The sequence below is a fragment of the Amia ocellicauda genome, chromosome 10 (genome assembly GCF_036373705.1).
Source record: "Amia ocellicauda isolate fAmiCal2 chromosome 10, fAmiCal2.hap1, whole genome shotgun sequence".
In the NCBI taxonomy this organism is placed as follows: Eukaryota; Metazoa; Chordata; class Actinopteri; order Amiiformes; family Amiidae; genus Amia; species Amia ocellicauda.
In genome coordinates, this window is record NC_089859.1 from 12484509 (window position 1) to 12511811 (window position 27303).

A 27303-nucleotide genomic window follows, 5' to 3' on the forward strand; every position below is an offset into this window, starting at 1 on the left:
TGCTGATGCTAAGGTATACTATAAGGATTTTATATACTTAGTTCTGTCAGAGCCACATAAACTACTGCTGTGTTTCGCTCATTGTGGCTGTTTTCTCTAACGTCACTCGAATAAATCTAACATAATAGCTAAGAATTCAGCTAACCTACATACTGTGCTGCAAAAGGCAATCATAGCTAACTCCAATCCATATATTTCTTATTTAAGAAGTGATTGACCTGTTGTTGTGTAACGCTTTCCTGTGGCTTTTTCAAATGGTTTTGAGAAATGACAGACGGCACAAAAGGCTTAACCTCAGAACTACCCCAGCTGCAGCCGTACAAACAACAGTTATTTTCTTACCACAATAAAATATAAAAATCTCACTTATGCCACATATTTACAGGTATGGGACAATTTCCTCCTCCACAAATAGTCTTTCGGCAATAAATACCTATGAAAATGTCACAAAAGAGGAATGGCAGCACACCACAATGTGCTGACATTATCATTAGACCAGTCAATAAAGGGCAGTTGTCTCTTAGTGGGTTGAAGTCTATATCATAGAAATCAAATAGATGATGTTACATTTTTATTGTTGTTTGCATTCTTTGCCTTGTGTAACTTCTGTTTAGTTCACAACAAACTTGGAGGTTGAGGACAAACAGAAAAACTATAAGTTACTGTGATCTTCAAAGGCACAAGAGAGAGGGCAGCACAGTGCATAAAGAAAGCATTATTATATAAGTGCAATGACAAACAGTTATGAAAGATGCTGAGCAGAAACAAAAAATAAAACATAAAAAATGAAGTCCTTTAACTACCTACACAGAGTAGCTACAGTGTAGCATTTGCAGCTTTGATATAATCCTTCGTACAATGTCTCAATCTTGCACTGAAGGGATGCCATCTGATGGGATGACATTTTTCATGCTTAATCAGTCCTCTTTCTCCTGTGTCAACACTATGGTGTCAAAAAAGGGTTGAGCTAAATTTATTTTTTTCCCCCTACAGATATGGAATTGGTGATTATTCCACCTTCAGTTTGGAATAGCCAGTTGTTTATCAAGGTGACTTACTGCTGTCACCACTGGCTGAGCACAGAGCACTTTCTTTTCACAGCACGATGTCAATGGTGCAAATAGCAGAAGACAGGTCTCAAATGGTAACAGCTGTCTCACATGGGTTGCTGCTAAACAATGAGCATCTGAGGGACTGAATGTGGCCTATTCTTACTTTTAACCTTTTCAAAATCAGTTAATGACTCAAAACCTATTTGAACCAGCAATCTCTGGATTAAAGCGCCCAATCCACTGTGTGAGTGGCGGCCCTTACCATTCGAAGGACTCAAGAACCCTTACCCCAATTCCCTCTAATAAGAAACATGAATAGCTGATACTTAAGACAAGGCACACTGCAAATAAGAAGGACCACTTAACAGAAGAGAGGAAGAAGGGAAGGTTAAAGATAAGTGGAAGCACGAAGGAGTTGTCATCATCAACTAGTGAGATCAGATCTGGTAAAAATATTTTTGAACAAGTCTGCTCAAGGGAGTTATGACAAAAGGTGTCTGCTGCTACCAATTCAAATTTGTATTCCTCTCCGCGTTATGGCTTTGTTTCTTTGTTTCTAATTATTCGGTTTAAGACGGCAGCTAATATCAATTAAACTAAAGATTACCTTATATCTGATATCCAAAGATCACACACCTCTATGCTGAGAATTTCTAATTGCTCTGATATTGCTCATGCCAATGGACCTCATTTGAATGTTCAGCTGTGAGCAATTCAGGCTGATTCATTGACACAGTTCATTTCCCATCACCTTTTTCACTTCTCCTTGCTGTATCAGTAGAAGGCGGACGGGGAAGAGAGTTATATAGTGAACCCATCTGTTCAGCAGTCAGACCTTTTCTCCTTAGAATTTATAGCATGTGTCTCTTTATTGAAGTGCTTCCCTCCCGTAGAGCTTGAGTATGATCCCCATATCAGCCCAATACTCAGATCAGGGGAAGATGAGAAACTCAATAAAACACCTTTCCACGCATAGCAGCTAGATGAACGTTAGACACCAAGTTCACAAATATCCACTTTATTTGTAATGTTCTTTCCCCCATCTGTGAGGTACTGAACCCAGGAGGAAGTACTGAGCCTGTCAGGTCTCTGTAAGGCCTAACCAGGAACTTCTATTGTTATTCTATTGTTATTACTTTATTTGAAGAAGTGAAATGGTCTTTACATGATGCCAGTGAGTAGTTGTCTTTAGTACACTGATCAACTTGGTATTAAACAAGTGGCTGAACTGAAAAAAGCTTCAATGCACCTATGGGAACACTGATGCACACCTTTATTTACATTAATTAACCACTGAACATCCCTTTAATGTGTCCACCCTTAAGGAAAATCCCACTGGAGCACTAATAAGATATATAAGATAACCACTGAAAAAGCACAAAGTCATGATAGCATAAGCATTCAAACCCTTTGGTGTGGCAAATCTAACAAGACACACAATTAGTTGAATGTTCTCTGTCTGTGTGCAGTAATATTTTTTTCTCATGATTTCAGAATAAAAACACCTGTCTCTGTGAGATTCCTTGGCCAGGTAGTGAATTTCAAGCAAAGACTCAACCATGTAGTCCAAGGGGAGTTCAGATATTTTCAAAGCAAGTCAGTAACTGAAAAGCAAAAGTGAGCTTTTGTGAGCACAGCCTACTTAATCATCACGAAATGGAAGGTGCAATGTACCACACAGACACTGCCTGAATCAGGCCATCCTTTCAGGAATCCAAACTGAGCTGCCAGGCATGGAGGAAGCTGGTGAGGGATGCTACTGTGAGGTCAATAACAACTGAAAGAGCTACAGAGTTCAATGGCTGAGATGGGAGGAAATGTGTAGTCAGCAATACCCTGAACACTTTGCAAAATGAACCTGTATGGCAAGGTGGCAGGAAGGAAGCCATTTGGAAAAATAAGCTATTTTTTGAGTTTGCAACAAAGCTCCTGAGTGATGCTGCAAAAATGATGGGTCTAAATTGGAACTTTTGGTACAAATGACACGTGTTAGGTTTGGCACAGACCCAACACAGCACATCTCCCAATCAACACCATGCCTACAGTCAAGTCTGGTGTTGGCAGTATCATGCTATGAGGATGCTTTTCCTCAGCACTGGAAATCTTGTTAGAATTGAAGGAAAGGAATTGATGGAACAAATACTAGAGTGTGATGTCCACAAAATGTATGTCCTTGAATGACCCAATCAGTCAAAGTCCTGACTGAATCTGTGGAAATACTGTCCTTAAGCGATCCCCAAGCAACTTGAGAGAGCTTGAGTAAATCTGCCAAAAAAAAATTTCACCAAGACGGTGCGGTAGAGATTTATCAATAAAACCTTGTAGCTGTAATTGCTGCCAAAGTTGCTTCCACCAAATATTGAGTTGCCGGGTCTGAATACTTATACAATCAACATATTTCCGTTTTTAGTTCCTGCTGACATTTATTGTAATGCATCTTACCCTTAAAAGTCTTTAGTTTGAGCATTCAAGTTTTGAATAAAGTATTAAGTTGAAAAAACAATAATATGCATCATTTAGTTATTTCGCATAGGAAGGGTCTAAATACTTTTGCAAAGCACTGTGTAAAAATCAGTTCTCTGAATTGGAAGGTATTGCTTGCTGCATTTGACATGGAAATGTGTCCTATACAAAGAGAGACTGCTATAATATTCTAGCTCCTTCAAAGGAAAACAATATGATATTAATGGGAGTTGGATGTCTAAGGGTATGTGAGCAGTTGAATTGTAGTAGGTTGGTTTCTAAAATGTAAACAAATAAAGGAAACATCCTGCAAAACAATTATTGCTGACCTGTTGATCAGGTTTTCAAATTTCTGCCTAGTCTTGTGGAAACAGTTTTTAAAGCAGTTTGATTCAGAGCATGCTTGTTGCTGCAATTCCCACAGCAGTCTTCTGACTGCTGAATTTGGTAATCTCTATTCCTTAAGCATGGCATTCAACAGATAGTCTAGTTATTGTGTATCTAACTGTCGAGCCAGAATTGGTCTCGTATGATTTCAGAATGAATGAAAGGTGGTCCTTCCAGGCCAATTTCTGAGCATAATATTTTGCACACATTGCTCTTGATGGAGCTGAGGCTAATATAGATCTCTAACTAAGGGCATGCAATGCACTTGCTCTGAAACCCTAACCCAGTCACTCCAAAGAGTTGTCAGAGTCAATCATTTGCTCTGTAGTGCGTAACAAATGGGAGGTGGGGATATTCGTTGTCTTTTGTGGAGCATTTTTAAAATGTAGCAGTTGGAATATTAACAGTTTCTTTGCTGCCCATTCGATACAAGAAACATGAACAAACAAAACAAAAAAATACATCACAAAACCCAGCCTGAGAGAGGACATATCGAGGTCACAAATAAGTAAAGGGTTATACACCACCTTGTATTGACGTAACTGTTTATATACAGCTAACACATTTCTACATAAAACAAAAAATCTGATAAAGGCTTCATATATAGCATGAGTTATGTTTTCTTATTTTTTAAAAAAGGTTCTTCTAATCATCCAATTCACTCCGACAGACAGGATTTACCTTTTATTTAGGGTAATAAAAAAAATATAACCTCCACTACATTTCAGAGCTGACATTCTGCATATGGAGATGCAGAAGGAGCAGTAATGTATTTCTTCACAAGGGGTCACTTGTATATTAAATAATTCATTCAGCATATGTCCATCCTTCATTTACTTTGCTTTGATCAAAACTTGCTTGTCTCTGGTGGAGCCGTCAGTATTCTAAGAAACTGTGACAGCTTGAATACACAGAATATGATTGAGATAAAGAACCAAGTAGAAAAAGTCTAAGTCTCTCTTATTAGGAGGAGACTTCCTTTGAGTGTGTCTCACTCTATGTGCCAAATCAGGCATTGCATGTACTGAAGAAACTAAACTAAATCTAGTAATAATAATTTCATTTTTTGGGGGGTCTAGTTTTTTATTGTTTTCCACTAGAGTTCTACACATTTCATAGACCACATTTAGGGAAGTCATAGTTCTTATTTACCCCTAAATGATAATTAACCAAATTATCTTAGTGAAAATTATAAATAAACAAACTAAAAAAAACACAGTTCAAAGTATTAACATTCTTTAAAGGTATAAACATATGAGAGTAACTGCCAAAATTGTAGATCTGCAGAGAATTTGGACCAGGATTGATAAACATCTTAAGGAAGCAATTTAAAGATACAGGAATCTAAGATGACTTAAGCAAGTTCATGCACAGATGTATCTCATTCGGGGAGCAATCATAAACACAGGGTAGTGTAACCAGAGTGTCATTGCTGATATTTCAGCCTGAGGAATGAAAAAGCATGGATGCATTGAGTGAGGGAGTAATGGAAGAGCTCACTGAATTTAAATGGGTCTATAAATACCACCGTTGAGACTCACAAATCCAAAATACATCTGCGGCATAAACTGTGCTGTAGCTAATAAAGTGCATATCAGCATATCAAGTCAACACCTAATTCATTTGGCAAAAATTATGCTTTTGTTTTTTTTGTCTATTTTTTCCCATCCCCCCCATCACTCCCCACTAGACCCCAGTCAGATATACAAGGTTATTTCTGGTATTAATGCAGAAAATTACACTGTGAATGAATGAATATGAGCATGTTCATGCTTATCACCTAGTTAAGGGAAGACAGATAATAAAGTTATGTTTCCATAGCAACAAAAATTAAAAAAATTAAAGATCTTTACTATTTATACAGATCCATAGGCCTTATTCATATATTTTGTTGATATGCATGTTTAACTCAGTTCAAAGGCAAAATGTTGCAACAGACAGCTCCATAAGCTTTGGCACATGAAAAACAGTCACATTACTGTAAGTGCCACCTCCTGTTGGGAGGAATCTGCAAAACTTTGGACTGTGTTTGATAGGACTCTGTGTGAATATGTTTAAGTCAGCTAACACATATGTCTGGGAATTAAAAGAAATGGAATGCATGCGAATGCAATGCTTTATAGTTAACAGCTTTAGAGTCATATGTAGAGATTTCAACTGAAGAGTTGTCAAATATTTTTCCCACAATTGCCTTTTACCCTGCTCCTACCTCAGCTCTGCTTTGCACTCTATTCTGCAAAACCTACCAGTGTACTTGCCATGCTGTGATTCAGCAAAAGATGAGTATATTCAAGTCCATTACAACCCAACCAAGTCTAGCAGTTAAAATGACTGCTCAAAGGACACATTAGGCCTTTTTCCAAAATAAATACACTCTACATTACCATAATATTTGAACAAACGTGTCCATCTCATCCTCTAAGCTGATGTCAAATCCTCTGCAAAAGATGTAATAAATTGTTGCATTATTAAGTATCTCTAAATCTATAAGTTTGATCCTGCTATAGCTGTGTTATCTGATCTAACTCTGATTTATTTCGGCAATGCTAAGGACCCAGGTTCAGATTCCTGACTTGGGCTAGGGGCGATGGCCTCAATACACAGTGCTCAGGGAGTTTTGAGCTTCACACACCATTACTAGCCTCAGTCAAGAAGTGATATCCTGCAATTTTGGTGCAGACTCTTAGCATTTGGCCTATTTTTTTCTTAATAGAACATACAAACACACACACAGGCGTTTTAAAAGATAATCCAATTTGAACTGCATGTTAAGTCAGTGGAAGGCTTTCAAATATAATGAAAAGTAATTACTGAATTATTTTTCTATCCCTTTCCTTTCTAAAAGTAAAGGTCTGTCATATAGCGTTTTTTAACAATGTCTTTTAACCATACTGATTTGAATGGAATGGAAAAATGAAAATAATAAAAACACTATTTATCTGAACAGTATTTAATGCAAATGTCTGTATTGCTGTAGGCGGGTTTGCGCATCAAATAATGACCTGCACTTAAATATGATACAAATGCAAACAGGGGCTCATTCAATGTAACTGCAAAGCTAAAGAAACCTTTGAAAAGAAAATGTAACATGCAGTATCCTGAAAGAGCAGTAAAAGTTGTTGTCTGGTCTGTTTCTTGCATTGTAAGAGATGGGAATGAGTTGGGCCTTTATTTAAGTATTACAAGAATGAGTATCATGTTATATATATTTTTTTATTTTGTTAGCTTGCCCTCTTTACCCCTGAAAATTGTGATGCACGACAAATATTGGGCATAGATCAATCTAAATACCTTAAACATTTTATTTTAAATGTGTCTTATAAATTCTTCTCTAAATTGAAAAGACCGTCTGTCAGAAAGAACATTTTCAAATAAAAAAGCAGTGTGACATTCCTCTTTTCACATACATTTCAGTTGCCCCTATTTTATTAGGTTCCTTCATCCTGTGTTAATTACTATATCGTCTCACTTCACCAAGCCAAACTTAAATCAAACTAACAATTCAGATCAGTAAACTGTGTAGGGTGAATTGATGGAAAAAATCCTCTAAGGAATGCATTTTTTATTGAGTGGGTGACGGTGAGGTGTAAAATTAAAAAAATGAGTTGGCTTTGGCAATTAACACCCTTTACAATGTTAAACAAAAATTAAATCTTGGCTTTAGACACTACATTAAAAAACCTGAGCAGGTGGAAACTCTATATTGAGGTGGAGCAATTCGAGCTTCCAACACAATGTAAAGGATAAGAGAAAAGTAATAATAAAAATTCATGTATGGAGGCACATCATTGTGTGTGAAATACACTGAGGACCATTTTATTTGGTTGGATAAAACTACAGGACCATACTAATTGGTACACATCCATATCATTAAATCTCATATTGCCTTCTAGAGGTTACCCAGTCCTGTTAGTACTGCAGAATAGCTCATTTCATTACAAGCAGGTGACACTGTGACTGTTAAAAGTATCTGTAGCTCCTACTACAAAAAGGTGATAAAAGAAAGAAAGAAAGAAAAAGATTTCTTAAGAACACTTAAACATTGATTTATTTAGAGCAACAACTATTCAACCAAATAAAGTTCTCTAGAATTACTTATTCATAACCAATATTATTACATGGTTATAACTATGTAAGTATGTCACTGTTCATGTCCTCTATTGTGAAGTGCTGCTACATTGTCTTAAACTATCCTCTAGATACTGATTTTCACTCTCACATTCCACCATCCCAGCTGTTTTCCTTTTACATACTTCTAAAGAGTTGTTCTCCACACACACACATTTTTTCTTTGTTAGTAGAAGTTATTAGATGCTGCAATAACCCACCTGGAGATGGAGAAGAGACAGAAAAGGCATTTACGCATTGCGCAAGAGCAGCAAATAATTAAGAGCCGAGTTTTGCTGTCGAAATCCACAGTAGAGTATCTCTCCCCTCATCTCCTGCACAGGCCCCCTCTCACATGCCACAGTCATTAATTTACAGTGAGCGTAATAAACCATAATTTCTCTCTCTGCAAACTAAGAGCACTTAATGTCAACATAAAACCTGTGTGTTAGTTTAAAAGCTGTCTTTACAACAGAGTACATGTCACAAGCTTCCTGCATTTATGTTCCTATGCTTCTGGCACACCTCAGGGGGTGTTCTTACATGCACAAACAAATAAAATACAGCAAAGTGGTTAGCTATGTAGATTGTATATTTTGGGAATGTCCAAGTTCTATGCATTAACTATATTCTGCACATGTTTCTTTATCTCACTCTCTCCCTCACTTTATTATTTTTTTATTATTTTAGGTTCACTCTTTTCTGGGCTATAAATTATTTTAAAAGCAAATGCAGACCGTATTAGAAAAAAGAGGTTAGAATAAAACGTCCTTAGAACCAAACACAAATCTTGTTTTCTGTGTATAATTTATCCTTGGATAAATGCTGGACTTTGCCCTGCAGCAAATCAAAACTTTGAGTAGACTGCCAATTGTAAATTAAAAATCTAGTACGTAATGTGAATTTTCTGTTTTCCATCTACCCAATCCCAAGCAGGCATCAAGTAGGCTTACTGTGGTTTTAATTTGCAACGGGTAGGTGCATTGAAATTTTGATTTGGTTTTGGAAAATTTATATGGCAAACAAACAGATTTCAAATACATCAGAAAAATCGTCGAGTCCCCCCTCCCCCCGGATCTAACTCAATTTACAAAATAACACTATTTATTTTATTTCAGTGTGTATTTTTCCATAAAAGAAAATACCCTGTAATATTGATTACATCATCCCACCAGAGATTATACACTTTATACCTGCCGAGATTCACTGGGTTTATGTGGCTGGTGGGGGGCAGTTAATTTCCAGATGGGATTATGCCACGGAACCGCAACTGCCGGTCCCAATTGTGTTATTTCAACTTTTTATTCCCTTATCCTCATAGAATTGATGCACCTAGGGGGGCTGGGTCCCTGCAGATATCCCTCTCTATACTGAGTCTGAAGTCTAGGTTGACTGAACCTTGAAAAGTATCTCATACAGGGGAACTCCCCAGTCCACATGCAGAGAGAGAGAGAGAGAGAGAGAGAGAGAGAGAGAGAGAGAGAGAGAGAGAGACAGAGGAGGCATTTTTCAGTTTAGAAGCAGGCATTAAGAGATAAAGATAAATGCCCTTACATGTCTCACTTAATAGCATTTGAATTAAATAAAACACAGACCTTCATATTCTAATTTGGAGATATCTGCTTGCTTTAACACCTAGTAAACTTGTATACATCTCCGCCCACAAAATGTAGTGCATTGCCTTAATTTCATTAATAACTAAAGTAAATAATGGTAGCACTTAAAGGTCACAAGGCTACCCATCTCCATTGTTGCTTGTGAACCATTCTGCCATCTGAAATGGATGTCTGAACACAGATAAAGTAGATGAAATGCATACAAGTAATGAGCCAAGACACATTCTTTGGGATGGTTGGAGACCGATTGGAAAGTGTTAATGTGACAATGTACTTCAGAGTGCAGAACAACACACAAGCAAATTCTGCAATGCATGCAAACAAGGCAACCGAGGCACAAGTAGTGGTATTTACATCTCTAGCGAGCTAGTCAGGATATATTCAATAATACGAAAAAAGAACAACTCTCATACACAGAACAATTACCAGAAAGAATAAAGCATGTTTTTCTCTACACTAATTATGCTTCTTTTTAAAGAATTCAAATGATCATTTAACAACCTCTGTACTGTATCTGCAATATAATAAAAATGTAAATATAACTTTGTCTATCAATTAGAGAGATTTTGTTTTAAGTAATTGGGAAGATGTCTCATTTTCCACCGCAGTCAAGAAGATTCACGGCTTGTCAGAAGCAATTAAAAAGAAAGAGAAGGTAAAATGCCTGTTTTAATTTTCCTACTGAAATAAAATGAAAGATCGTTAGCTGGTAAAATGCTAGTTAGTAAAGTCGATTTTGAATTCACAATACACTTCCCAGGGAGCTCAATACATCAAACCTTCCCTGGTCTGTAATCTTTAATGGGAATAACAGGTCAATTGGGATTTGGAGAGAGATAGCGAGGATTAATTTGTTATGTGATGATAACATAAATAAAGTGCTAATCTATGAAAGTCATTAAAAAGGTAAGTAATTAAGGGATGTGAACAGAGAACAATTATGAATGGAGACAGCACTTAATCTGTACAAATGGCTGACTTGCTCCAAAATCACTGTATTACTTTCCCCCTGCAAGGATTACCGTTACAGGCATTTTAATATATGTGGCCAAAAGGAGAGTGATGCCAAGCCTTAATAAAGTGCCTGTAACATGGAATTATGGAGACACTGCTGATCTGGTGTCCTTTGATAGGATTATTTACACATTTTGAAACCCTCAAACCCAGGTGCCATAACAAATATGAGCTCTTAAAAGTCTCTTATTATTTCTAGCGATTAAGTAATTGTTGTCTGCCTGTCACTCGGTGTGCATGGGCTATCGAGAAGCTTTTCTTGTGACAAAGCGCAGCAAACTTTTTCAAGCTAATATGCATAGATTAATGTTCCAAATCCTGGGAGTCCAAGGATGACATGAGTATTGTTCTGGCTGCAGCAGTACCCACACAATCTCCCGTTTTTAAATTTATTAGGGGATTTGTATTCCTAATGACACCTGGCCCTTGCCGTTTGAGAAGTGTAAATAATCCCATCACGGAGCAAAAACTCATCAATGTTGGGCTAATCCCTTGTTTAAGGCAGTTATACTGACTCCACCCATTAATTCCCGCTTCATAAGAAGACAGCTTAGCATACATTATCGAGTTATGATTGCTCAGAGCGAGACTTCTGGATGTTAGATTACTCCACGAAGTATATGTCAGTACTTTAACCTAGTAAAAGGCTTTGCCACACAGTTTCACTATCCCTGAAAAGAGTGCATAGAGAATCTAAATTCAAACTCGTTTTAAAGCAAATCTCAGCTGTCTTCTTGTGCTTTTAATCCAATGGCGAATGTAAGGATTTGCATTACTGAAAATATGGAGAATATGGGGAAGGTGATAATTTCTCTGTAAAGGCACAAATCCATTACACCACTTTTTTTCCACTTTAAGAAAAACAGGAGAATGCCTGAGATCACTAACCAGAAATCAGCATATTGCTGGAAAGTGTCTTGAAGCCCTGCATACTGATCTCTACATCATTCATTCATGTTTATTTATCCTTAATGCAAATACCTATAACTGAATATGTAACATTGCATTGTTTTTCATATAACACAATTAAATAAGGTATTGATACTACTTATTTACTATTACAACTGACAAATAACCATTTAAGTATTTTGTTTTGTTCTTTCCTAACCTTACAGAACAAAACAATAGGAGTCATTGTGCCTTCATCTGAAGGCCTTTTATAGTAGAACATAAGAACATAAGAAAGTTTACAAGTGAGAGGAGGCCATTCGACCCATCATGCTCATTTGGTGTCCATTAATAACTAAGTGATCCAAGGATCCTATCCAGTCTATTTTTGAATGTTCCCAAATTTTCAGCTTCAACCACAACGCTGGGGAGTTTGTTCCAGATTGTGACAACCCTCTGTGTGAAGAAGTGTCTCCTGTTTTCTGTCTTGAATGCCTTGAAGCCCAATTTCCATTTGTGTCCCCGGGTCCGTGTGTCCCTGCTGATCTGGAAAAGCTCCTCTGGTTTGATGTGGTCGATGCCTTTCATGATTTTGAAGACTTGAATCCCGACGTAGTCTCCTCTGTTCCAGGGTGAAAAGGTTCAGTTCCTCAGTCTCTCAGTAGGACGTTCCCTTCAGACCTGGAATAAGTCTGGTTGCTCTCCTCTGAACTGCCTCTAGAGCAGCGATATCCTTCTTGAAGTGTGGAGCCCAGAACTGCACACAGTATCCAGATGAGCTCTAACTAGTGCATTGTACAGTCTGAACATCACTGCCCTTGTTCTCAATTCTACACTTTTGACAATATACCCTAACACTCTGTTGACACTACTCTCATACTCTTCTGCTCATAAATCCTGCCTTTAATATAGGTAAGTACAACACCGCACTTAGTACCAGAGGGTGTAACCCCCTGACATGCTACAATATTTTATAGACTATAGACCCTCATCTTACATAATAATAAAATGAATAGTAATCTTGACTATGTTCGAGGCATAGCTGTTCTGTGGTTCTGAGTTCAGACTTCTTCTAAGAAATAGATCATTGTTTGTGATGTGATCTGAGAGCTGTATTACAGTCCAGTAACTAAAAGGATCATTCGACATTTGTCAAAGAGTATTTTATTCAGGTATTCTGTCCAGATATTTTGCATGTTGAAAACATGCTATCCAATTTCAGAATGTGAATATTGAAAACCTTAAATCTGTTTAAAGACGATTAAGCAAAATAAATCACTTTACAATTTGATCAGACACATCTTAATTTTATCCAGTTTTGGGGATCGGGAGAGATGGATAGCTAGCTTGATATATAATTATAAATTACTATTTAATATACTTGTCAGCCAGCTTTCATAAACTAACTTCTACATCTCTAAAACCATTGAAAATCAAGTCCTACATTTCACTTCTGACGACCATAAAACTTGTCTTTCACTCCTCTCCAAAAATGACAAATTCATGCAAATGCATGCAGACAGAAGCCAGGATTAATGGTTCCAATGCATCTCTCTTAGGGACATGAGTGTGCAGTATATGTGAAGAAGCAATGCAAAACATTTATTGCTTGATCAAGTTATATGGCTGGTGCTTTTAAATATACAGATTTATTCTTTCCTCTGATGTAAAGTTTAGAGTAAAAACATATTTCTGTCTAGATGTCGGTTTCTACTATGCAATTAACATTAACTCCTGAAGTGGCCTTCCTTTACTTTGTACGTGGCACTAATGAAAAACAGAGTTGTAGTTAACAATTTGAAAAACAATTCAAGAGTACTCTTGGATTAAATCTAATATTGCAAACCCCTACAACATGAACTACATTCCCTTACATTATCCTATGTCTTTATGAGTGATAATTTATTATGCAGTTTAGTTTAGTTTAGTTATTCTTGTATTTGTTGCAATGACTGACAAAACAAATTTAAATTAAATGTCATATTAGAAAAGTGAGGGCAGTACCAAATTCATTGATATCCAGTTAACAGACTTTTTAACTTTTTCGTACATGGCATATGGTGCACTAAATGTAGACAATATATATAGTGTCCCAAAGGTAAATATCTATAATGTATACTCTTCCCGATCAGAATTCACGACATCTGAGCTATGCTATGGAATGGAAATTGTGATGCAAACACTCTGACATCTGTGCTAAGAAGTTAAACTTGCCAGACATCACATTTTATTTAGACCCCAAAAAAAGGAAACAACAAGATCTGCTTAGAAAATATGTGAATGTATACAGTGAAAGAATGCAGCAAGTTTCTATTCAACAAACATTACAGCTTAGAGCAAACCCCACAAGCAAAACGTCCCCTGTAGAATTTTGATATTGTTTATGTTTTCTTTCATTTGAGCAAGGCTGCGCTTCTGTTAAATAAATGCTCCATCTTTCCATAAGAAATAAATAGAAATAAAGAATATATTGAACATTCTGTACCAAGGCCTGAATTTCTTTCCTTTCACCTTGTCACCATCAATTGAATAAAGTCACTTTAATCAGGGTAGTGTTTGTGCTTGTTTTGAGAATATCTTGAAGGCCATTTGTGTAATTAGTGTATTACTAACCTATAGATAACCCTGCCTTACTTTGCAAGATTTTTTGTATACACATATATACATGAAGGTTATTGAAAAATAAAACAAACCAAGTGCATACTGAATAAACAAACATTTGACAGTTACTCTTTATCAGGCTTTATTCACAGATGCATCTTAAATTTTGAACTGATGGCAAAGCTTTCTGGAGCTGAGTCTCTTTACAAGATTGGCATGCTGAATTGTCGCCATTTCTAGCATTATGTTCAAGGAATGTTTATCAGTTTGTATTTCATTATTTATATTTTTGGGATGGCAGTTTGAAAAGCATAATATTACCTTTTAATTATATTTTCAAGTTTTGATGATAAAGACTTCCCTGCTTAATCTATAAATTAATATTTTAAGCAGGCAGGGTAATAAAGAGCTGTTTGATGCACGCTTTATTCTTGACATAAACCCACCTTTAATTTATAGTTTTCATGCACTGCTGGTTTTGAAATGGCACTTCTATTAAGGAAAATAAAATAAAATTAGATCCAGAGTACAAATACTTACGTAATAAACTCAAATAAAATCCAAACAGAATTAAATCTCTTGGCTTTGGGTTCTGTCAATTATGACTTTAATCTCTTTATTATTAGTAGTATTATATTTCTTAGGAGATGCCCTTATCCAGAATGACTTGCAATATACCACACTGTTTTTACATACATTTACCCATTTATACAGCTGGGTTTTTACTGGAGGAATCTAGGTAAAGTTCCATGCTCAACAGTACAACCACAGTGTCCCCCACCTGGGATTGAAGCTGCTCCATAGTTGAGTTAGGTAGATTTGATATCATTTTTTAACTTCAAGGTCCAGGGATCCATGTGTTAATACAGGGAACACCGATTGACTGAAGGTTTTACTTTTACATCACAAGGCAGTTTCCCCTTTAGAATAAGAAGCTGGCCTTTTTGGAAAAACACATCGTATATATATTGGTCTTTGCAAAGTTATAATTATCGTCCATGCCTTTCTCCTAGTCACAGGAGACAGATTTGCTAGCTGAAGGTCTTTGAAGATCATGTTATGTAGTGTGAAAGGTCACTGCTCTGAAATTCATTACCTTTATAATTAGGCATCATAACTCAGTGCAGGAACATCACCACAGATTGCAAGACATTTTTGAGCTGACGGACTACGTGCTCCTGTGTTACATTATATGCATAAAATGGAAATGTGCTTTAATATTTCTCTCTGCTGATACATTACAGGTATTGCATACTTTGGAAATTAATTAATTAAAATTAAAGTCACCCCAAGTCCTGTGCTACATTGTAGCTGTGGTTGTGCTACATACCAATTAAACAGACTTGAGTGCTAGAGGATATGGAAGGTTACACATTTTCATAACTAACTACCATGGTCATTTTCCCACTGATAATGTATTGCATTCAAACAATTATACGGCGTTCACTCTTCTTGTACAGTTGTGTGTTACAGAATTGGGTTGTGTACTGTAGAAAATTAGCATACTGAATTGTGCAAAAGAAATGTGTTGCATTCATTTCTCAACTTAGATTGCTTTAGACATCCCAAATAGCCATTTTAACTGCATCTTATGAACCAAAATGACCTCTTCAAACCCAAAACAAAATATCATACCTGTTACACGATGGCTCCACAATCTAGAACGATCTCCTTGTGATGCCAAGAAGGGAGACAGTGCCTATTTCTGAGGCAGAGACAGAAGTCGCTTCATTGATAGTGACAAGTTCTCAAAAGTGCAGGAAGTGACCGGCTCTATTGGATTACTGTGTCAGTTCTGCTGATCTGTTGTCCTGGCTCAGGACCTTGCTGGCCAGACTAATTTCATTTCCTCCTCAGAGTCATCGAAATCTGCCATATTTATTATTTATGAAATGCATTAAAAAAATGAACGTATTAGCTGGTCTCCAGGATGCCCAGAAGACTGTCAATGAGATAGGAAGATTTTGATTCCAGCCTAGATCATTAGCATGTTGCTGCCCATTCAAAACAGAACCAACAGCAATAATTCAGTTTTTGTATTAAAGGCCATAGTTTCAAATTTTCTGACAAACTTGTGCATGTTATTCATGTGGTAAAACACCAAACCAAATAATATCTGAGTACTTACTTTTGGTTGAACTCTACTTATTACAGAATAATGCACTCCTAGAAGCCTTATGATGAAACATCATCACACCTTTGCTGCTTTGGCACAAGGCACGAGGTTTAGCCATGGACACTCAATGCCCAATTTGTGACATCCTATTATAACAGATATTTTCATTTTGAAAAATTGCATTCAAAAAATATCCTTGAAAATGGCTGATTTAACTTAACAGGCAGAGTAATGCATTTAATTTCTAAAGATAACATTAACGTTAGATAACAATACAATTTCAGTTAAAACCCCAGTGGAGTAGTGATATACTTACCTATGGCAGGTCTTTAGCTTGCACAAACAGGTATTAACATGAGCATGATATGACAACCCCCTGACATAAATAGTATAGTGGATTTTGCCATTATATGAAACTGGATATCTAGTTCTTAAGAACCATCAACCTCTCATTGATACAAAGCAAAGACAGGAGAAATTCACAAGACATTTACTTTACATCTTCCTACTAACATATGAAATAAAGAAAACCTCTCAAAAAAAACACTAATCTCAGATTCTCAATGTTTTGCCTCTTACTGAAAAAGCTGTGATTTTGCTACCTACCTAATTTAGTATATTTAAAAAGTGCTACCTGTGGGCAGACAAGCAGAGCCTAGAGAATTACCACACAAGCTGTAACTGTGACATCTTGGGAAAATCACTGAGAACATTGCGTCATTAAAACTAGACATAATTAATTCCCATAGCAATTAAACAATTAATTTTAGTTTCTTCTTTTCTATTCTGCAGGAGATGCTTGTAAAAAAATTAAAAAAGCAATACAGCTCTATAGTTGTTTTCTGATTATGTAAATTATTTCCCCCATATACAGCACAGAGACAGCAGCTGAGAATCAGAGATGATTTTACATCATCAACAGCAACACTAATTCTGAGGCGGAACAGTGGGAGCCAAGGGAAAGACTGGAATAAATACACACTCAAGGGGGGGAATTGCATATATTGTTTGAAAAAGAACATGAAGAAACACAGAATAAGAAACAGATAAATAGTTTTATATATATATATATATATATATATATAAATATTCACACAACCTCCACAATTATTGGCAATCTTGATAAAGATTAGCAAAAAAGGCTGTATAAAATAAATACAGGTATTGAGCTATGTTGTAATTTTCTAACGTGGAATAGATTATACATTATTAATGATTCAAGGGAATCAACCAATATTATACCTTTATCAATTCATACTTTTTTATTTTAATTAAGTGTCACAATTATTGGCAGCCTTGTTTTCAGTACTTTGTGCACAAACACACACCCCTCCTCTATAGAGAATTTTCTCATATCCTTGATATGTGTCAATCTGTGCTTATGGACTAGCCTCTTCAATTCAAACCACAGCTTTTCAATGGGATTCAAGGCCGGAGACTGAGATGGCTATTGTGAAATGTTGATTTTGTGGTCAATTAACCACTTCTTTGTGAATTTTGATGTGTGCTTGGGGTCCTTGTGACAGAGCAGCTTTAGTCTGCATTCCCTTACTGCAGCACTAAGGAATAAAATAAGAATAAAATACAGACTTTTGTGTATAGAAATATATATAATACAACTGCAGAGTGAAATATATACATTGAATAAACTTCCTGTTTGTATAAACAAGTTTCCTGTACTGCATGGTGGCGGACATGCATGCATCCCAATAGAGTAGGCCTATATAAGTGACCAATCTCCCACGTTAACTTAATGACAGTCACTGTCTTGCTGGAAGATCCACTTATGGACAAGTTTCTGTCTCCTGGCAGAGGCAACCAGGTTTTTGGCTCTAATGTCCTGGCACTTGGACAAGTTCATGATGCCGCTGACCTTAACAAAGGGCCCCAAGACCAGTAGAAGCAAAAGATTCCATATTTTAGCTACAAAGACAGTTTAGCTTTCGCTGGTATGGTTGACGCACATCACATCACAGATTCAGTAGTAAAATAAAGCAAATACAACTTTTATTCCACAGGTTCCACAGGAAAGTACTCACAGCTATTATATCTCTGTGGATGAGGTCGTCTGCTAATAAATAAAGAATTAGAATAATACAGGAATGTCATAGTAATAATAAGAAAGTAATTAACAGGTTGACCTCTACATTAATGCAGGTGACTCAACACAGAAAACCGTGAGGCTCCATAGCTAAACTAGTAACTGAATGAAAGTTATTTTCTAATCTTATAGAGGCGCACGAGCCATAGAACATACACAAAGCTCACTTTCTTAAAGATATATTATGCAATTACTATAAATGTGTGATAGACAAATACAAAGTATAAAATATATGTCTTCTAAATAACAACACAAGCAAATATACTAATTGGCTTCTACAGTCCAAAAAAAAACAAAGATCCACCACCATATTTTACAGTAGGTATGAGGTTCTTTTCTGTATATGCATCTTTCTTTCGATGTCAAACCCACTGCTGATGTGTGTGGCCAAAGAACTTTATTTTCATCTCACCTGCTCATGGCACCCAGTTCCAATCCAAGTGCCAATGCCCACTAACAAACTCCAGGCACTTGCATTTCTTGCAATACAGTTTTTCTCAATAAAGGCTTTTACTTGGCAACCCCTCCAAATAGGCTATTGGCATGGAGGTCTAATTGTAGATTTGGAGACTTGGGGACAACACTTCTTGCTAATCTTTATCAAGGGTGCCAATAATTTTGGAGATGATACTAAACTTTTATACTGACAGCTTGCCTCTGCCTTATCAATGGAATTCATTCTCTCTCTTTCTAGATATAAATATATACACATTTCTAATTTACACAATATTGATCCATCTCCTAAAAAACAAAATGGTTCACATCTGTGTTCTGAAGTCTGAAGTCATGTTGTAAACAGTTTAAAATGAAGGTACCTTCAAAGCGTTTCCATTCTGAACATAGAAGAAAATAAATATTTGTCAAAGATACATCTGACTGGCAAATAGAGCATGCTGAAATTCCAATTCACATTTATGAGTGTGGTCCCTGGGTCACTATAAGTAGAGGATCTTTCAAGTGAGTACACATACAATTCCCAGTTTCCCTTATCCAATTCTGCGGTAGTAACTACCCTTGCTTGGACAATGGCTATCATCGTTAACCTAGTGGGAAAAAAAACACCCAGTATATATATATATACGACATTGCATAAAAATAGAATTCAAATTATTGTTTGTGTTTGAATGGAGACTAAGTGCATGATTAAACCCTAGACTTTTTCTATAAACATTACTGTCAAATGTCAATTCCAGAAGCTCTTCCTTGAATTATGGGGGGGGGGGGTCTAAAAATAATACGAAAACAAACACATACCACACATACCAGTATGTATTAGAACAACCAGACAGGTAAAATAAGGAAAATTTAATTTTAATTTTAATTTAAATGGAATAAAACATAGCCAGTGAAAACCACTGACCACTTACACAATATTTACAGCAGCACTGTATCCACAAAGCTTGCACTGATACAACTGACTGAGTCATAGCTTTTTGACTGTAGAATCCCTCTCTCTCTCACACACTCTCAAAGGTTTAATTGTCAGATTGTGTTTTTTGATGATTAATGATTTCTAATCTCATTAGCCCTTGCCTGTATGTTGTTGAGGTACACATGCACCAGCAGGGGTAGCTGTGGGAAATGTAGTTGCTTCATCATCCTTTCTCCCTCCGGTGAGTCATATCTGGATCTATACCAAAGCAGTAAATATGAAAAGAAGATCACACTTTATAATAAGTGTCACTTAGGGACAATGGCATTGCTTATTATATTGTCCATGTAGTAGATATCAATTATGCAGTGTTAGCATGTACTGATGATGCCTCCATTTACAGATATGGATTTGGTAGTTTGCTCAATGGGGGATTTAGTTTCTACAAATGACTACTAATATATAGAATTAGAAAAGTCCTCCATTTCAAACACTTAACCATAATATTAATACAGTGGCTCAAAGCACAAGCAAAATGGGGTACATTGAATTAAATAAAAAACACACTAAATGGTACATATTTAAATTACAATTCTTCTTTGCAAACAGAAGAACACCACCTTGCTGGGGAAAATATTAAAATAATTGTCATGAATTGGACAGGAAATGGACAAGCCATGGACAGGAAATAAACATCTGTGCAACATGTTCCGACTACAGCAGTAAAGCAACAACTATAACTTGCAGAGTGTGTATGGGATTACAGATTTAATTCACTTTAGTGTGATGCCTCCACCTGGACCATACTTTACAACTTTAACTTATGTGATAAAAACTGTATCTTCCAGGAAAATGTACTTAACCCACACACTATACAGTATATTATGATGAGAAAAAACAACAATACGTTGAAATGCATTCACTTTAAACAAGAACTTTATTGTTCTGACAAAATAATCAAATACTAATAAAACATGTTTAGAGATAGCTAGTCTTTTACTTTTACCTTTTAAACTGATAATACTTCCTCTTATTACTACTACTTCAAACAATGACTCGTTTGCATAATAAAACAAAACTCAATATAACATGATATGGTTTTGTTAAGATAACACTACTATTTATTCAACCTTTAATACCATAACCTTTTCAAATACACACTTAGTATTTAAAATGATTTGCTCATTAGTGGAAATGTATACAAATCTTTACAGAAATAAACACAAAACACACAGCCAAACAGGAGAGTTTATTACAATTTTTCCTTAGTCCATAACCATTGGCTTTTTCCCTTGTGGATTTGAAGCTCTTAACCTCGGTGGTGTGCATGTGTAACTGTGAGATTTTTAAATGGTGACCAGCAGGGGCAATTCTAGTATTTTGAAAATGGGGGGGGCATAAGGGGGCCAGGATTATTACAGAGGGGCCGACATGTGCTAGGGGGGTCCGGTGGCATGCTCCCCCATGCAGATTGTTTTGCAAAATGGCTTTAAAATCTCAGTTTGTAAGCTAAGATTGAAGCAAATTACAAGGAAAAGCTGGTCAATTAATTAAAATCCAGCAAAAATGTACCACCATATTTGCTACCATTTGCTAGTGATTAAATTATTTTAAAATTGACATTAACACAATAGACAACAGTGATACTGTATTGCCATTTACACGATAGAGAATATAGACAACTTCTCCACTGGCCTCACCCCAAAAGTGCTTCAATACAGATACATCCCTGAGCATTTGTTCAGTGCAAGATGGAATAGTATCAGTAGGGTCCCCTTAATATGCAAAAAGAAAGAAAGAAAATGCCAGATTGGACAAGAATGGGTACACAACACCCCAAAATCACTGGAATGCATCTTTAACACTGTACATTAAGAAGCCCCTTTTAACCCATTAGCTAAAATGACTGTTCCACTGATAATGAGTTGAGATAACCAGAGCTAGCTAGGGTTAGCACATCTGAACTGTCAATAAAGAGGACACTCCAAAAGGTGGGGGGCTGGACAATTTATGAATGTCTGACAAGAAGTGTAACATTAAAGCCCTGAACCCTTATGTAACATTATATACAGTGCAACTATATACAAATTGGTCAATTAAAATGAAATGTTCAATGCTATATATACAGGTGAAGTGAATAACACTGATAATCTCATTATCATGGCACCTGTCAGTGGGTGGGATATATTAGGCAGCAAGTGAACATTTTGTCCTCAAAGTTGATGTGTTAGAAGCAGGAAAAATGGCCAAGCATAAGGATCTGAGCGACTTTGACAAGGACCAAATTGTGATGGCGAGACCACTGGGTCAGAGCATCTCCAAAACTGCAGCTCTTGTGGGGTGTTCCCGGTCTGCAGTGGTCAGTACCCATCAAAAGTGGTCCAAGGAAGGAAAAGCGGTGAACCGACGACAGGGTCATGGGCGGCCAAGGCTCATTGATGCATGTGGGGAGCGAAGGCTGGCCCGTGTGGTCCGATCCAACAGACGAGCTACTGTAGCTCAAATTGCTGAAAAAGTGAATGCTGGTTCTGATAGAAAGGTGTCAGAACACACAGTGCATCGCAGTTTGTTGCGTATAGGGCTGCGTAGCCGCAGACCAGTCAGGGTGCCCATGCTGACCCCTGTCCACTGCCGAAAGCGCCTACAATGGACATGTGAGCATCAGAATTGGACCATGGAGCAATGGAAGAAGGTGGCCTGGTCTGATGAATCACGTTTTCTTTTACGTCATTGGATGGCCGGGTGCATGTGCGTCGCTTACCTCGAGAACACATGGCACCAGGATGCACTATGGGAAGAAGGCAAGCCTGCGGAGGCAGTGTGATGCTTTGGGTAATGTTCTGCTGGGAAACCTTGGGTCCTGCCATTCATGTGGATGTTACTTTGACCACCTACCTAAGCATTGTTGCAGACCATGTACGCCCTTTCATGGAAACGGTATTCCCTGATGGCATTGGCCTCTTTCAGCAGGATAATGCACCCTGCCACAAAGCAAAAATGGTTCAGAAATGATTTGAGGAACACAACAACGAGTTCAAGGTGTTGACTTGGCCTCCAAATTCCCCAGATCTCAGTCCAATCGAGCATCTGTGGGATGTGCTGGACAAACAAGTCCGATCCATGGAGGCCCCACCTCTCAACTTACAGGACTTAAAGGATCTGCTGCTAACGTCTTGGTGCCAGATACCACAGCACACCTTCAGAGGTCTAGTGGAGTCCATGCCTTGATGGGTCAAGGCTGTTTTGGCGGCAAAAGGGGGACCTACACAATATTAGGCAGGTGGTCATAATGTTATGGCTGATCGTGTATATACTCAGCAAAAAAGAAACATCCTCTCACTTTTAACTGCTTTTATTTTCAGATTGTAAATATTTGTATGAACATAAAAAGATTCAACAACTAAGACATAAACTGAACAAGTTTCACAGACATGTGACTAACAGAAATTGAATAATGTGTCCCTGAACAAAGGGGGGGTCAAAATCAAAAGTCACAGTCAGTATCTGGTGTGGCCACCAGCTGCATTAAGTACTGCAGTGCATCTCCTCCTCATGGACTGCACCAGATTTGCCAGTTCTTGCTGTGAGATGTTACCCCACTCTTCCACCAAGGCACTTGCAAGTTCCCGGACATTTCTGGGGGGAATGGCCCTAGCCCTCACCCTCCGATCCAACAGGTCCCAGACGTGCTCAATGGGATTGAGATCTGGGCTCTTCGCTGGCCATGGCAGAACACTGACAGTCCTGTCTTGGTGGGTTTGTGCCCATAGGCCCAGCCTATTGCAGACAGTCTGAGCACTGATGGAGGGATTGTGCGTTCCTGGTGTAACTCCGGCAGTTGTCGTTGCCATCCTGTACCTGTCCTGCAGGTGTGATATTCGGATGTACCGATCCTGTGCAGGTGTTGTTACACGTGGTCTGCCACTGCGAGGACGATCAGCTGTCCTTCCTGTCTCCCTGTAGCGCTGTCTTAGGCGTCTCACAGTATAGACATTGCAATTTATTGCCCTGGCCACATCTGCAGTCCTCATGCCTCCTTGCAGCATGCCTAAGGCACGTTCACGCAGATGAGCAGGGACCCTGGGCATCTTTCTTTTGTTGTTTTTCAGAGTCAGTAGAAAGGTCTCTTTAGTGTCCTAAGTTTTTATAACTGTGACCTTAATTGCCTACCGTCTGTAAGCTGTTAGTGTCTTAATGACCGTTCCACTGGTGCATGTTCATTAATTGTTTATGGTTCATTGAACAAGCATGGAAAACATTGTTTAAACATTTTACAATAAAGATCTGTAAAGTTATTTGGATTTTTACAAAATTATCTTTAAAATACAATGTCCTGAAATAGGGACATTTCTTTTTTTGATGATTATATGCATGTTTCTTTTAATTTAGTATTCACTATTCATAAACAAAATGCAATTATATGAGAATATATTTTAACACTATAACAAGGTAATATAGTACAAATATAAAACTATTAAGAAACAGTAACAACAACTAAACACTAGTGATTTGAGAAGGTTTGAGAACATGTCCAGTCTGCTGTGACCCGTTCCTGTCACTGCTGCTGCCGTTTCTTCAAAGAAAATTGCTAAAACATCCTGTTGATTTGCTGTTATTAATCGCCCCCAGTAGTCCTGTCTTTTCACTGCCCTGTCAATTCTGCCCTCTCACTCACACTCTGCCTTCTGGTCTCAATTTAAATTTGCTTTTTAATTGTTAACGCCCCAACAAAATAAATCCTTCCTGATTGGTTGTTGAAAGTTTTACAGTCATCAGTCATTTATTAAAGGAGATCAAAGGAAAAAGAGGAAAAGTCCGCTTAAAACTGGATGTATGGTAACCCTAAACTAGTGTAGCTTAACTATCACCATTCATTACATTGTCCATGTCATAGCAGAAATAAATTTCAGCACAGAAAGAGTATTTAAACCATCAATTTACCATAAACTGTCTTGTCTGGAAACTAACCTGTAGTGTCTCTGTTGGCTGTGCGCATGCATGGAGCGGAGAGCAGTGCGCAACAGCAGCAACACCAGTGTGTTCAATTCCTCTCTCACCTGGCTTCTTGCTGGGCAGTATACACAGAAATAGTATAACTTTTGCAAAAGAAACTAACGTACCCTGTTGTCGAGAATATGAACAGGTAAATGACTATGAAATATATTAACATTTTGGAGTGACTAGGGAGGGGAGGGGCACTTGGGGAGCCAATCAGATTTCAGCAGGGGCCAGTGCCCCAGTGGCCCGCCCAGGCTCTGCCCATGGCGACTAGTATCCAATAAATACAACAGATGAAGAAGGAAAAATGTGACCAAGCCAATCCAAATGTTTAGGTAAATACGAACAGAATCTTTTGTAGGACATGACATATGTTTAGAAGATAATGTATTAGTCACACTGCTAAATAACGCTTGAAAAATTATTTATGGTTATGATAATTTTTACGCACAAATCCTCCTCAGCAGAGCCCGTCATCACTGCAGGCAATGACAGTCAGTCCTCTTCATAAAAATATCATGCAGGGATACTGCAAAACTACACTTTTGTTCTACTACATGTAAAAGGGTTACAACTAACATCTTTACTTTGTTTATATAGTTTCACATTTTTTGATTTTATATTTATTCACTTTAATTTATTGCATGGTTTCTTCAGTGATTAATGTTGTTATTTCTCTAGGTGAACTCCCCTCCCATCTCTGCTCTAGCTAGCAAACATTTTAATTGATTGTTAATTGGATCATTGAGAACATCTTTTTGCTCTGGCTTAAAACCTCTGCTTTTGTTTAATGCAGGTGGTTGTGGGTTTGAGGTGTAGCGTGGGAGTGAGGGGAATGGTGAGAAATGAAAATGAAGAAAAGAACAAGAAAAGAATACAGAGATATTTAAATAGAAAAATAATATACTTTAGATGGTAGTTTTATGGGGAAATAAGATACTGTAACAGTTTTGGTTTGTTACCAACCCTTCTGGGTCCAAAACAAGGAATCAGACACCGTTTTCAGTAAACATGCTCTTTATTTCTCACATGCACCCTCCGCCTTAGCACTAGCATTGGAAAGAACTGCAATAGCCAGGGAAAACGCAGGGGCTATTCAGAGCCCGATTATTTGAACTTGGGGAAGGGGGGGGAACCAAAGGCAAAACAGGCATACAGAAAAAGGGAAATAAACAGCACCAACACACAACCATACAGAATGGGGTGAACAATTACAACAAACGCAACATTAATTTAACTTTTACAGTCTTTAGGACCACCTCCCGGCAGCCCTAGCGGAGATGGCCGCATATTAATCAACAGCGGCGGCACTGCCTTTCCATCTCCGTTACAATATTTTAAAGAAACAAACAAAACTATTTTAGAGTGTGCTAGTGGGTTTCTTTTTCTGCTTTCTCCAGCACTCCACTTGTGCGTGATTGTGAGTATGTTTATGTTTTTTTTTTAATAATTGTTGGACTCTTTTCTGAATATATTTTATTGTTTGCTTTATGAATATGATAATTGATTCTGAAACATCTGCTTCTTTTAAATATACTTAGTTTTACTTGAAAATAAAGACTCAAATACATATCTGTGCCCATGTAACTGATTTAAAGAACCTGTGTAAGGTATTGGTATATGGTATATTATAGATGGTATATCAACACTACTTAAAGAAATTAGGGAAATTATGTATAGACCGGTAACTAAAATATTCCAAATGACACTCAGAACAAGGGATGTGCCAACTAATTGGAAAACTGCTAATGCCATACCTATCCACAAGAAAGGAGACAGACCTGAGCCAGGAAATTACAGACCAATCAGTCTCACCTGTATTGTAACATTTTGGAAAAAATGATTAGACAGAAAATAGAGCATCTTAATGAAAACCATATTCTTGGAGATAGTCAGCATGGGTTTAGATGTCATGTCTTACTAATTAGAGTTTTTTGAACATGCAACTGCAGCTGTAGAACATGTGAAAGCATATGATATGATATACTTAGATTTTCAAAAAGCTTTTGATAAGGTTCCACACCAAAGACTGATCCTCAAATTGGAAGCTGTAGGCATTCAGGGTAATGTAAGGAGATGGATTATGAACTGGTTGATGTATAGGAAACAGAGGGTGTCGATAAGAGGAGTTGCTTCAGTTCCACAGGGATCAGTACTAGGGCCTGTGCCCTATAATTACACTATGGGAGGAATAGAACTGGAAGAAGTAACACATGAGAAAGACCTAGGAGTCTATGTGGACTCATCACTTTCTCCATCCAAACAATGTGGGGAAGCAATACAAAAGGCAAACAAAATGTTAGGGTATATTGTCAAAAGTAATGTTATTTTTATTATTATTATTTATTTTTTTCTTGGCAGATGCCCTTATCCCTTACAACATAAGTGCAAAACAAAGTGCAAAAATACAGTTAAGTAAAGGCATCAATCATTACAAATTCAATTTATATAAAACATAGCAATTCAAAATATAATACATTTTACAACTTCCAATTTACACAGGCAAGTACAGTAAGTGAGGTCATACATCCTGGACAGTAAAGTTAAGTGCTGTCAAGATGTAGGGTCACAGTCAAGGGCTACAGGAA